The sequence below is a fragment of the Montipora capricornis genome, chromosome 7 (genome assembly GCF_036669925.1).
Source record: "Montipora capricornis isolate CH-2021 chromosome 7, ASM3666992v2, whole genome shotgun sequence".
NCBI classification, from domain to species: domain Eukaryota; kingdom Metazoa; phylum Cnidaria; class Anthozoa; order Scleractinia; family Acroporidae; genus Montipora; species Montipora capricornis.
This window is the reverse complement of record NC_090889.1, coordinates 41,072,799-41,084,998: the sequence shown is the minus strand read 5'-3', so window position 1 is coordinate 41,084,998 and position 12,200 is coordinate 41,072,799. Positions and strand designations below refer to the sequence as shown.

Genomic DNA, 12,200 nt, shown 5'->3' with positions numbered 1-12,200 from the left:
CACTCGACACTGGCAGAGTGGAAACTTGTGGGAAAGCCACAGGAACGAAATTAATATTAGAAATCATGGGTGGGGAAACAGAATCTTCACTGACAAATGCAGGGAACGTACGTGGGTGCGAGGAGGAATCTGGAACAGAGGACAGGTTCGTGGGTCCTGGAGCTGTGGATTCGCGCGTGGAAGCGGTAGGACGAAAGGAGACGCCAGACGAGATGGTATAACATGCAGGTGCTTGCGTGGGTGCCGCACGGAACGTGCGAGATTCCGTCGGCGTGGAAGAAGGCATGCGCACTGGCATAGTCACAATAGGTTAAGCGTATGGCTGTTCAAACGTAGGTGGGCATGAGACGGCTCGCGTGGGGTCACGCGCGATTGGTGCTGGCCGGGTTGGCATGGTGGATGCTAGGTTTTCTTCTTGTCTGTCGCCGTGGAGGATTTCTTTATCGTCGTCATGTTCAGACAATAAACAGGAATATTCACGCTCTGCCACTTGCACTCCAATTGAGCCATTTCTGTCTTTTCTCTAGCTTCGTCCACTTGCCTCTCAGCTTCAAGTTTTGCCAGCTCAAGTTGGTGCTGAAAATCAACCTGCTTTTGCCGCATTTCCAACTCTAACAATTTGACTCTCAAATCTATCGACCTCACGCGTTTCTGTTCCGTTTGTTTCTCTATAAGAACTGCTTTCTCCACCGCAATTCTAGCTTGCTCTAACCTTGAACTTGCTGTGCTTATTCTTGAGGCCTTACTACTTTGCGATATGACAGACCTTGCCGGGGAAGGAGGAAATGAAATCTTCGTATCAGTCATCGCTTCAGGGGCTTTGGTATTGAAAAACGAGGCGACGTCGATGGCGTATCTTTCAATCTTTTCATCATAAATCCGTTTTCGAACTTCTTGTGCCTCATAATAACTTAGAACGTCCCGCAACTCGTTGCTGTCTTGGGGAAGTAGTCCCTGAGTCAGTTCCACATTGTCTAGGAAACTTGAAAAGGTATCATTCAAGGCTGTTTGAAGGCCTCGAACCTGGACCAATTGTGAGTTATCTTGTAGTAATTCATCGATCTTTGAACACAGTTTCGACATAGTAGCAACGTAGCCGCCGCGGGACTGTCTTAAAGAATAAAGCTTCTCAACTAAAATTGCTTCTTGGTTTTGGTGTGAGTTTGGCATCCTTAGCCTGGAACTTAAACGCGGCGAACTTGGAATTTCTTGGTCAAGGACATTATCCATCTCTCAAGTGATATTTACAATGAAATGGTCAGGGACCATTCGACTTAGCACTCCAGCAATTGTACTGACTCCAACGTATCATGTTGTCGCTGGTAAATATCTAAGAACAAGATTAAATTACGAAGCGTTTACAAACATGGAATTACAGGATAACTAAAGCCCCATTTACACGAGCAATTTTTCCTTGACAAGTGGACTTGTCAAGGAAAACTTGCCGACTGTACACATTAGCAAGTTTTCCTTGACAAGTTTTCCTTGACAAGTTTTCCTTGGTAGTGTAAATGAATAATATGACAAGTTTTCCTTGTCACATTTTCCTTGTTGTCCATCTACACGAGCAAATTTCAGACTTGACAATTTTTCCTTGTCAAGGAAAATCTAGCGCGCCAGATTTTCCTTGACAAGGGAAATTTGTCCACTATTCCCCATCTACATGAGCAATTTTTCCTTGTCAAGGAAAACTTGTCAAGGAAAAATTGCTCGTGTAAATGGGGCTTAAACCGAAAGAAGCGTTACAAAACCGTAAAACTAGGACAAAACTCTTACCAATCGCTGGATCAGCAAGGACGGCGAGGAACCAACTGAAACTTTTGTTGAACGTAACTTATAAAGAGACTTAGGTTTAAATTTACATACGGCAAAACTTAAGTGTTAATTAAAGGTGATAACAACAGATCCTACGAAAAAGAGCATAAAGGACGCTGAAGCGGACTAATGAACGAGTGTAAATTACAAGGGAATACAAATACTAAAAGGCTAACGAACTATACGAGAAAAAATAGTCTTTGTATTAAAGAGACATTACAGTAGAGAACCAACAAACTCAACCCACATATGACGCCGGACCTGGGAATCGAATCATGACCACATTGGTGGGAAGCCAGTGCTCTCACCACTGCGCCATCCCTGCACCCCTACAGAATTACAGCATCAATAGATATCATGCAAAGAGTAAAAGCCTTTGAAACTAAATTCAAGCAGATCAATGTGAAGAAGGCTCAAGGGGCGCAGGCAATTTTTCGGGTAGAGAGATCCAGTTGGTCGCTGAGGAATTTAGTCCCTGTATTGCTAATTTGAGTAGGCAATGTTATGAGACAGGTCTCTATCCCTCTCAATGGAAGATTGGAAAAGTTAAAGTTCTATGGAAAGGTGGTAGCAAGGATGATTGCTCAAATTACAGGCCACTAACTCATCTTCTATTCCCAGCAAAATCATGCAGTCAGTTACATGTATTTGCAATATTATAGATTCTCACTTGGAGAAAGTACATAAATCACTATTGGGGTTATGAAAAGGATTATCTACTGGGTCTCTTTTGTTATATTTGACTGAAACTTGGAAGTTAAACATTGACGATGGGAAAGTCATAGGGGTTATTCAGTAGATCATGAAGTTTTGAGTTATAAAGTTCAAGCCTGCGGTTTTTATGGGAATTTATTGCTATTGCTAAATAGTTAAATTGAAAAAGGTCAACAATTTGTTGAAGCAAATGGGGTAAACTCTAAACTCAGTTTCCTGTCCCATGCACTTATGTCCAGGTTTGACCCTAATTAGATGCCTATGGAGTCCCACCGGGATCTCTTTTAGGGCTCTGACTGTTTTTGATTTATGTTAATGATTTCGCTGACAATGTTTCTATGGGTCAACTCTATCTATATGCAGATGACACCACCGCTTTCGTGATTGGTGAAACAACTGACAATGTTATTCAACTACTGAATGTCATTCTCGCTGATATTTGTCTATGATGTGAATTAAATAGACTCACTATACACACAAAGAAATGCCAGGATATGATCATCTCTAGAAAGGAATTTATTGGTCCTTTACAACAAGTATGTTGTGGAAATCTAGTCATTAATCATTCTAAAGTGGTGAATTCGCTGGGATTACTCATAGCCAATAAACAACTTTCTAGGGACCATAATATTGAAAAAAATATCCAAATCATTCTCGGCTCAACTAGCTATGTTGACGAAGAGAAAATTCTTGCCAAGAAAACAATTGGAAACCATCTATTACAAAAGGTTTCTGCCCAGTATCACATACGCTCTGACAGTTTGGGATAGCTGCTCTCTTACTCTATTTGATGACACTGAGAAATCTCATATCAAGTCAGCACGAATTATCCATAATATTCCTAACAACAAATATATGGATCATCAAATTCTTAGCCTAGTAAAATGGCACAATATAGCATTTAAGTATAAACAACCCTTGGGTGTGGAAATGTTCAAAGTAGTGCACAGCAATTCCACTCACAGACCCATTCTTTGGTATAGTCTCAATAACGAAACAAGAGATATAGATAATGTAAATAAATTTAAGTTAGCCTTGAAGAAATGTTATCTTGATCAGGTAAGTTTTATAAAGGGAACTTTTGTTAATTCAATTAAGAATTTAGACTATTTTATTTATATTTAAAAAGTAATGATCAGCCTCGTGATTATTGTTGTTTTTTTGTTTATATATATTTGTATTGTATACCCTATTTAAAATAGCTATGTAATTTTAGTAGTTTTAATAACTATTATTTGTCTTGTAGATATAGTTTTTAATAGTAATGTGAATTTATGTAGTTTTAACTGTATTAGTTTTAAGGTCCACATCAGCCAATAGCTGCCACTCTTCATTGACCTTTTAATAAAGTATGCATCCTCTATTCTGACTCACCGCTAAATGCGATCAAGCACATACATGTACATGTATTATTTAATTAGATGTGATCAAGATTCCAAGATACCGTAACAATAAAAAGAAGCCTGAGACAAATGAATATACCTAATACAGTAAGCTTCGTCTACTCGTATACAACGATTTCTATCAAATTTTTCTTGTAAACTTCGGAAGACAGCATATTTCTCCACCTTCCATTTTGCAGTTGGTATTCCAGCGATGTTAACCTAACGCTACACTGTCCATTCTCGATCGCAAGACTGTCCTTGCCAACGGAGCCAGTTTTGATTCGTAACCCTTTCAGGGAATTTTCTATTAATCTCACTAATGGCGAAATAACAATAACTACTGGCTTTGCAACAAAATTTTTATTGAATTTGGAGAGTTCAGCATGAACGACTGGAGCAACTAACTTTTCCATGGCTTCACTACATTCTCTGACAGTAAAGATAGCGGCTCAGTAATCTGATGCTAATTACCACTGACTTATAACTTGAGTTGCTCGACCACAATCTCCACACCAATAAAGCACCACCGTCAAGTATTAGTTATCGGATTCAAATAAAAACTAACCTTGTTATACTAGAGAAACGCAAAAAATTTAAGACAAGCTTAAAATGTGCGTACCATAATAATTCAAGGGTCACTTACTCCAAATTAAAGAGCCTTCGTACTTGTCCTATTCATCATTATGTGCTCATTGTGATTGTAAGATCATTTAGAGCTACCGTTTTTGAGATGGTGAAAAATCAAATCTTGTCATGACAATTTTAAAATGCCAATTTGCGAACAAGCATGACCGCGAATTAGTGCTTTCATCTTCAGCCTCGTTTTCGTGTTAAATGGTCGCGTGACAGCTCATAATCAGCAGTTGTCATGAAATGGCCAACTTACGAATATCTGCTAAGTTTTGTGGTTTAACCGTTGGTAATTGAGGGGGTTATAAGTAATTAAATGTACCAGCCTCGTTTTCATGTTGGCTCATATACGTCCGATTTTAAACACTCCTTAAAACTCGTCCTACCAACTTGCAGAGTTGCCACCAAAAATTTTCATGTTTACTAGACCCTGATGAAGACTTTTAGATAGGTGGCTTGCTTTCAGCACGAAATTCCCACGGGAATTAATTTTACGACATTTGCTCCCGGACTATCACTTGTGTCTCGGAATACAGACAATTCAGTAACGTCAGAAAGTGTCCCCCAAATGCTGCTCCTCAAGTAAGGATAAACTGCTGTGTTTACGCTGACCCATAAATAACGCTAACCTTTACCCTTACAGTACTGTACCTTATTGTCAAAAATAGGTAGGAAATGCATCACTCTGCGAGCAGAGCCTCTCTAACTCTCACCAGAGGGCAGGCAAGTGAGGCTCTGCAGAAATCGTGTGAAGTCTTTTAAGTCGCCGCAGCCTAAGTTTCTGGGCTAGCCACTCCGGTCAAACCGGTTTAGGAAGCGCGCGCATCATATTTTTAACAAGGCGAAGGTCAAAATCGAGCCTTCACTACGAAACTCAATATGGCGGCTTGGAGTGCGATCGAGACTTGGCCTGGGTTTGTAACTGTTTCAAAGCAACAGCTTGCGCATACACAATAAATACTTTACACGATTTCTGCAGAGTCCTTTCTTTCTCGTTGAGCTAAGAAAGGCTCTGCTGGCACGGTAGAAATGCTTAAACTTAAAGAGACATCAAAATTAAAGAGATATCAAAATTGGGTTTGCATCAAATAGGCAACTTTCACGATAGCGTCACTTGAGTACAGCTACCACAATTTCAGTTTTCTTTTCTTATTTAAATTTTGTGTTAGCATGAGACAAGCAAAACCTAAAGGATTCGAGATGTTGAGAAGAATGACAAGGATGCATCCAAGCCAGTCGCTCGCCATTTTAATCTGCCTAACCACTCCAAAAAACACATGGCTATCTGCGGCCTTTCCCTACATCTAGGTACGACGGAAAGCCGCAAGAATCTGGAACGAAAATTCATCTTTCAAATCGGCACCCTTAATCCTCACGGTATTAACGGACGCTTTTCATTTAACTAATATATTCCTATTTTTCACGTTGCCATGTTACCACCAATGGCGTAGCTCCTACTCTACTATAAAAACTACACGTAACCCATAATCCCTCGATTCGCTCTGACGAAGGGCTGACGCTCGAAGCGTCAGCTTTTAGAATCTCTGTACGGTGGCCAATTTACATTATCAACTCCGTTGATAAAACCAAATTTTTGTATACTTTGTTTTCTAACCTACAGATATGGATGAGTGCAGCACTGATAGCCATGCTTGAACTTCTCGTGCAAACTGTGTCAATACGGATGGGTCATACAGCTGTGTGTGTAAAGAAGGTTATACGGGTCACGGCAAAGTGCACTGCGTCGGTAAGTACAAGAATTAAAAGAAAGCCAAACACTAAGCCAGATTAAATGCTGCATAAAAATTCAATAAGATTCTTAGGGGAAGCTCTAAAGGAAATTTATAAACAAAGTGACTTCACCTTTTACATTCGTCTGTCCTCTTCTTGATTATACAGGACTCTGAACCGTATAGGACGTTTTCACAGGACGTCACGGCGGCCATGATGGTGTACCAAACTAATCCGCCGGGAATTGAATTTTTTTTTTATGCACATGCTTTCTTTTGTTTCAGTAATCCAATATGGCTGTTGGTCACGTGAGTGAACACGCTCTGTACCCCGTTTCACAACCGGCACCTTGCCGGCCGAATTTAGACTAGAGACGAATAACTCGTCTCAGCCAAATTATCCGTCTAATGCCCCGCTTACACCAAACCTTAACCATGTTTTGAATATGTTTTGTCAAACACGATTTCAAAGGGTTTTCTTCTTAAATCATGAATACTGATTTTGGCGACTACAAATTTAGCACAGATCAAAACATGTCTAGAAACTCACCTAAATCTCATGTAAAAACCGGCCCTACATTTTTCTCACTGACTTTCATTTTGTTAAACTCAACCACGTCTGGTTAGTGTGAATGAGGTGTAAGACGAATATTTCGTCTGCAATTCGTTTAAATATAAATCCGGAGTTTTAATAGATGAACTATGGACGTCTTCGATATATTCGCCTGTCTACTCGTCTGGAAGACGTGCTAACAGACGAATCAGCTGGAGACGAATTTGGACCCTAATTCGTCTAAACGTCGGATTTATATCTGGACGAATTGCAGACGAAATAACCGTCTTAGACGGATAATTTTTTATAGAGGAGTATTAAATTCGGGCAATATCGTGGAACGTTAAAGAACCCACACACTGTTCACGAAGATTATGGGATGGAATTCCCTGTGTTGTGGCCGTCCTTTGTGTAGTTTATTAGAGTGGGTACTGACTATAACTTGTAGTCAAGAGCATAAGCATATGTATGCCACCAGATCTGTTGTGTACTTCATATTGCTGAACTAACATCAATCACTGAATAAAGGGGGTAGTTTCTTAAACGATGTCTAACGATTGTTTCTTTAGTTTTTGCTTTTCTACGTTGAAAATTTTACCTATAGGATTCAAATCCGGACTGGCAAAATTATTGCAATCAATCAGACAACAAGTTGCAAAAATAGTGGAGACACTTCACCTTCTTGGAGCGCTATTAATTTACCTATTATCTCTCACACTGCAGCCCCCCCCCCCCCCCCCACTAGATACGGTGGGTACTGGAAGCTAGAAAAGGTGTTTTTTCATGAAAGTGTCTCAACAATTTTGCAACTTGTTGTCTGAGTTGGTTGTCACTGTATTGTCATACGGTCACTTTGTTTATTCGAACAAGAAGGCGTTTATCTTTTGCGTTTAATATGGTGTCGACACATGACATCTAAAACACGCGCAACATGAACGAAATTAGCTGTTGTTTACGTATGAGAAACAGACACTACCTCACCTTTAACTGCGATCGCGTGCCATTTATAGTGCGACGCGCCTTACCGTGGCCATCTAACAAAGTTTTTTGCAAATTGTCCGCCAATCAGGATGTGTAAATTTGATTGACAGTCACGCCTCCTTGCAAAGTTCGCACTGTTTTAAGTTGAACACCGTTGCATGGCTTGTTGAGTTTACGTATTTACACGTAATTGTCAAATGTGAAAGTTTGTTGGGTGGCCACGGTAAGGCGCGTTGCACTGTAAAGGGAACATCCACTTTCCGAAAAATCAATTCTCAGCAAACATTGTTATACAAAGATACATTTTCACAGAGGTCCATTTGTAACATTACTTATTGCTTTCGGGTTAGGCTGCTTCTAGAGACGGGATTGCTAACGCTTAGTAGCAAGTCTTCTAAGTGACGTGTCGGGTACAGGCTAATTCCATGTTCTCTGGAATGACCGACTGAGCACAATGATCAAAAGAAACCACCCGATTGTACTAAATCCTTTGCCAGATTTGTTTTACAATGAGATACAAAAGTGAACAAATTTGTACCGGCTACACATTATGTGATTTATATGAAACGGTCTACGCGGGCTACCACAACTTTTCACTGAGAAAATAATATGATATCATATTTCTTGCTGTTGCGGTGGTAGACCGTGCTTGGATGGTACACCTTTGGTAAATGGAATAGACGTTATGTACAGGATTTCTAACTGTGTGAACTTTATTACGAATCATCTGGTAATGTATTGGATTGAGTAGAAAAGAAAGTACTAGTTGAATTGTGCTGTATCCTGGAAGATACGATTTTCAATTGTAACGCAACCATCCCCGTCTACGTCACCAAGGAACACAATAAATGGTATTGTGTTACATAATACGAACCATGTGTAACTTTCAGAGCATCAGATACTGTGCTCGCTTTAGTATTTGGTACGGAGTCTTCTGTTAGCGATGATAAGTCCAAACACTTGAAAATCGATGTCACCGTATGTCAATAATTAATATCGTTTCGTGTTTGGTACAATGCGCTTTGCACTTCGCGTGCAAACTTCTCAAACGTTTCAGAGCTTATACGATGTCTTACGATTGTTTCTTTAGTTTTTCCTTTTCTACGTTGAAAATTTTCCCTATAGGATTCAAATTCGGACTGGCAAAATTATTGCACTCAATCAGACAACAAGTTGCAAAAATAGTGGAGACACTTCACCTTCTTGGAGCGCTATTAATTTACCTATTATCTCTCACACTGCAGCCCCCCTCCCCTCCTTATCAGTGTTGCTAGCAAGACAAAAAAATGTTGGAAACTTAAACAGTCAACATTGAAAGGGGGAGAGGGGAGGGGAAGTGGGAAAGGTTTAAATTCTAGATACGGTGGGTACTAGAAGCTTGAAAGGTGTTTTTTCATGAAAGTGTCTCAACAATTTTGCAACTTGTTGTAGCTTTGTGGACACAAAGCAATTTTTAGGATAAATTGAAAGAATACCTACGCTAGAGGTGGAGAGGTTAGGAGAGGACAATTTTTATAAATAACAAATAAGGCTACTTTCCACGTTGGAGATTATAGGCATTCTGGCCGCTTGAAAATTGGGTCGAGTGGCTGAGGGTCTCGCTCCAATTCCCACACGTCCAGAAGGCAGATAGCTTATCATGGCTTGCCACGAGAACTCGTTCTTTTCTTTTCAGATGTGAATGAATGCAATCAAGTTTCTCGTGCTTGCCCATCGCATGGCCTGTGTGAAAATACTGAAGGATCGTATTTTTGCGCATGCCAAGCAGGTTTTATTTTGAAAGATGACCTGTGTGAAGGTAATAACTGGTTTCCTTTTCTTTGCTCAAGTTTAACAGAGTTCTTCTTGTATGTGCAAATAGTAACTGTTGTCATCTCGAAAAAACGTCGAGACAGGCATACTATCATACTGTCGAGAACATAATGTCCGGGTACAATATGAGAGCTGCTTTTGAACATAACAGTACATTGTATCCGTTTTCCGCTGTGCATGGTTGTGTTTCGGCAACCTAGTTTATCACGAGTTAACTCAAAGTATTTTCTTCATTTTTTAAAGTGCGACCATGATCAAAATAGAATTTGTTCTCTTTCTTTGGATTTCAAAACTATGTGAACTTAACACTAACTGACCCGGCCAAGTTTCTGAAGCACACCTGGGGCCGGTTCCTATATGGTGTAATAAGTCTATTCCAGGGATAATTGCGCCTTGTACTGGCACATTTATCCCTGCAATGGACTTATTACACCTTTCAGGAGCCGGTCCCTGTTTATTTTATCTAGAATTTTTGCTATTTAATCGTCCGCCATTACTAAATTTAAAATCTAGAGAGAGATGGATCGAGGAGAAAATCATGTCAAAGACATGCAATGTGTGTGTCCGCGGCGTATTAATATGCAGCACGGGAGGTTCGCGCTCTTATACTTTTACTTTATAAGTTGCAATGATTTACACGCTGAAATTTTAAGCTAGTGAGTAAATGAAGTCCTTTACCCTAGGGTCCAATCGCTCAGATTTGATCGTGAGTAGTGGCGGACCTTAAAATCCAAAACTTTTACTCAAAGTGAACAGCCTTTGTATAAAATAAAAGCTCAAAGTTTTGACAATCATGTGTTAAGCAATCAGACTTTCAAAATCTGAAGAAAAACAGGAAGTGATTTTTTGGTCGTAGTAACACTTTCAACCCTTTCCATTGACGGGGAAAATCGTCTGGCGCTAACAGAGTAAAAGCTATTATTGCCTCTCTTTGGAGGGAAAGGCCGGTTGAATAATGTTTCATAGCGTAAGAGTAAGACTAATCGTCCGGGTTATAAATTTTCTAGGTATTTTCGCTAAAAACGGGCAGTTAAATCTCGCACTCGTTGTCGTCCTCGTCCTAGAATCTACAAGGTCCCTATTGTTAATAGCCAACTGGTAGCCTTCCTTTAGGTGTGTTCAATAACGCCGTTATATTCATTTGAAAAGATGCTTTACATCCACGGCGCTAAGCCACAAAGGATCTTTACGCTTCCTCGCGTCGATTTAGTTTCTGTTTTGCTCAGTGAAACCTTTTCCTCTTTCAGATGTTGACGAGTGTGCAAGTGACACTGGGTTGTGCAATTGGCATGCGGACTGCGCAAATACCATTGGTTCTTACAAATGCAATTGTAGACCAGGTTTCATTTCCAATGGACCACATTGTATTGGTAAGAGTTTTCGATTTGGGTCTATGCCCGAGATTATGTTTGTTAACCTCGAATGTTCTGTAATTATGGGACCGTCATTGGGGACAATACACATAGAAATGCAATCAAGTTGTCTCAAATCAAATGAAACATTGTTTTTTTTTTTGGAAGGGGGAAAACCGGAGTACCCGGAGAAAAACCTCTCGAAGCAGAGTAGAGAACCGGCAAACTGAACCCACAGGTGACGCCGAGTCTGGGAATCGAACCCAGGGCGAGTGAATGGGTGGGTGGCGAGTCTTTAAAAAAGAGTTAAAATGATATTTTGCCAATGATCTATTTTTAAATTAGTAATTTGTCAGCGTCAGAAGCAATGACAATCAAATTTGGTAATCGTGGTATTCACCCACGTGACAAGGCAGCCATGCTGTGAATCAATACAATACAATTTCTTTTCGCAGAATTTGCATGATAATAAATTGTAGTTCCCAGGGAAGAGACAAATTCTTGTTCTTGTCCACTGACATGGTCACCATGATGTCATATGCAAACCAGCAATACCTATGAATGTCAACACACTCTTTCCGGGAACAGACGTCAATTTTTGACTCCACTACATTTAGTCCTTTGCAAATAAAAAACGAAAAGCTTTGCCAGACCTAAATTCCTGGAGAGTTAATTTAGGAAATCAACATGGCTATCATTTCTTTTTTCAGGGACACTCAGTCTAAAATGACACTTGTTTATGTCCTTATTTTGTCAGATTTCAATGAGTGTCTGGGCAATCATCATAACTGCGACGTCAATGCATTGTGCGCCAACATCGCGGGCTCATATAATTGTTTCTGCAAGCAAGGGTACACTGGAGATGGATTTAAGTGTGAAAAGGAAGGTGGATAACTTGACATAGTCAAAGTCAACAAGATACAGGAAGGCCGCAAACACTGACTTGCATGTGACCTATCTTCTTGTCATAGACCGTTTTGCAGATACGGCGGCCATTTTTGCTTGCTATTGTTTCAAATAGCTATTATGGGATGCCCATGGGGCAAATACATATTAATTTGCCCCCTGGTCATCCCATAATGTCTTTCGAAACAATAGAAATCCGTATCTGCAAAAAGGTCTCATAGCGTCGATATCATTAATATATTAGGGTGCTTAAGCAAGGACGACAACGACGGATACGAGAACGCAACATAACAATAAGTTTAATTCGCAAAAACAATAGCTC

General features: G+C 40.0%; 1 long non-coding RNA gene across 1 annotated transcript; it reads left to right on the top strand.

Annotated features, from left to right (window-relative positions):
- Nucleotides 1-6,189: 6,189 nt before the first annotated feature.
- LOC138057221 (uncharacterized) lies at nt 6,190-12,200 on the top strand. The gene is made up of 4 exons (XR_011133618.1): nt 6,190-6,291; nt 9,484-9,606; nt 10,868-10,990; nt 11,730-12,200. It is a non-coding gene; the product is annotated as an uncharacterized lncRNA (long non-coding RNA).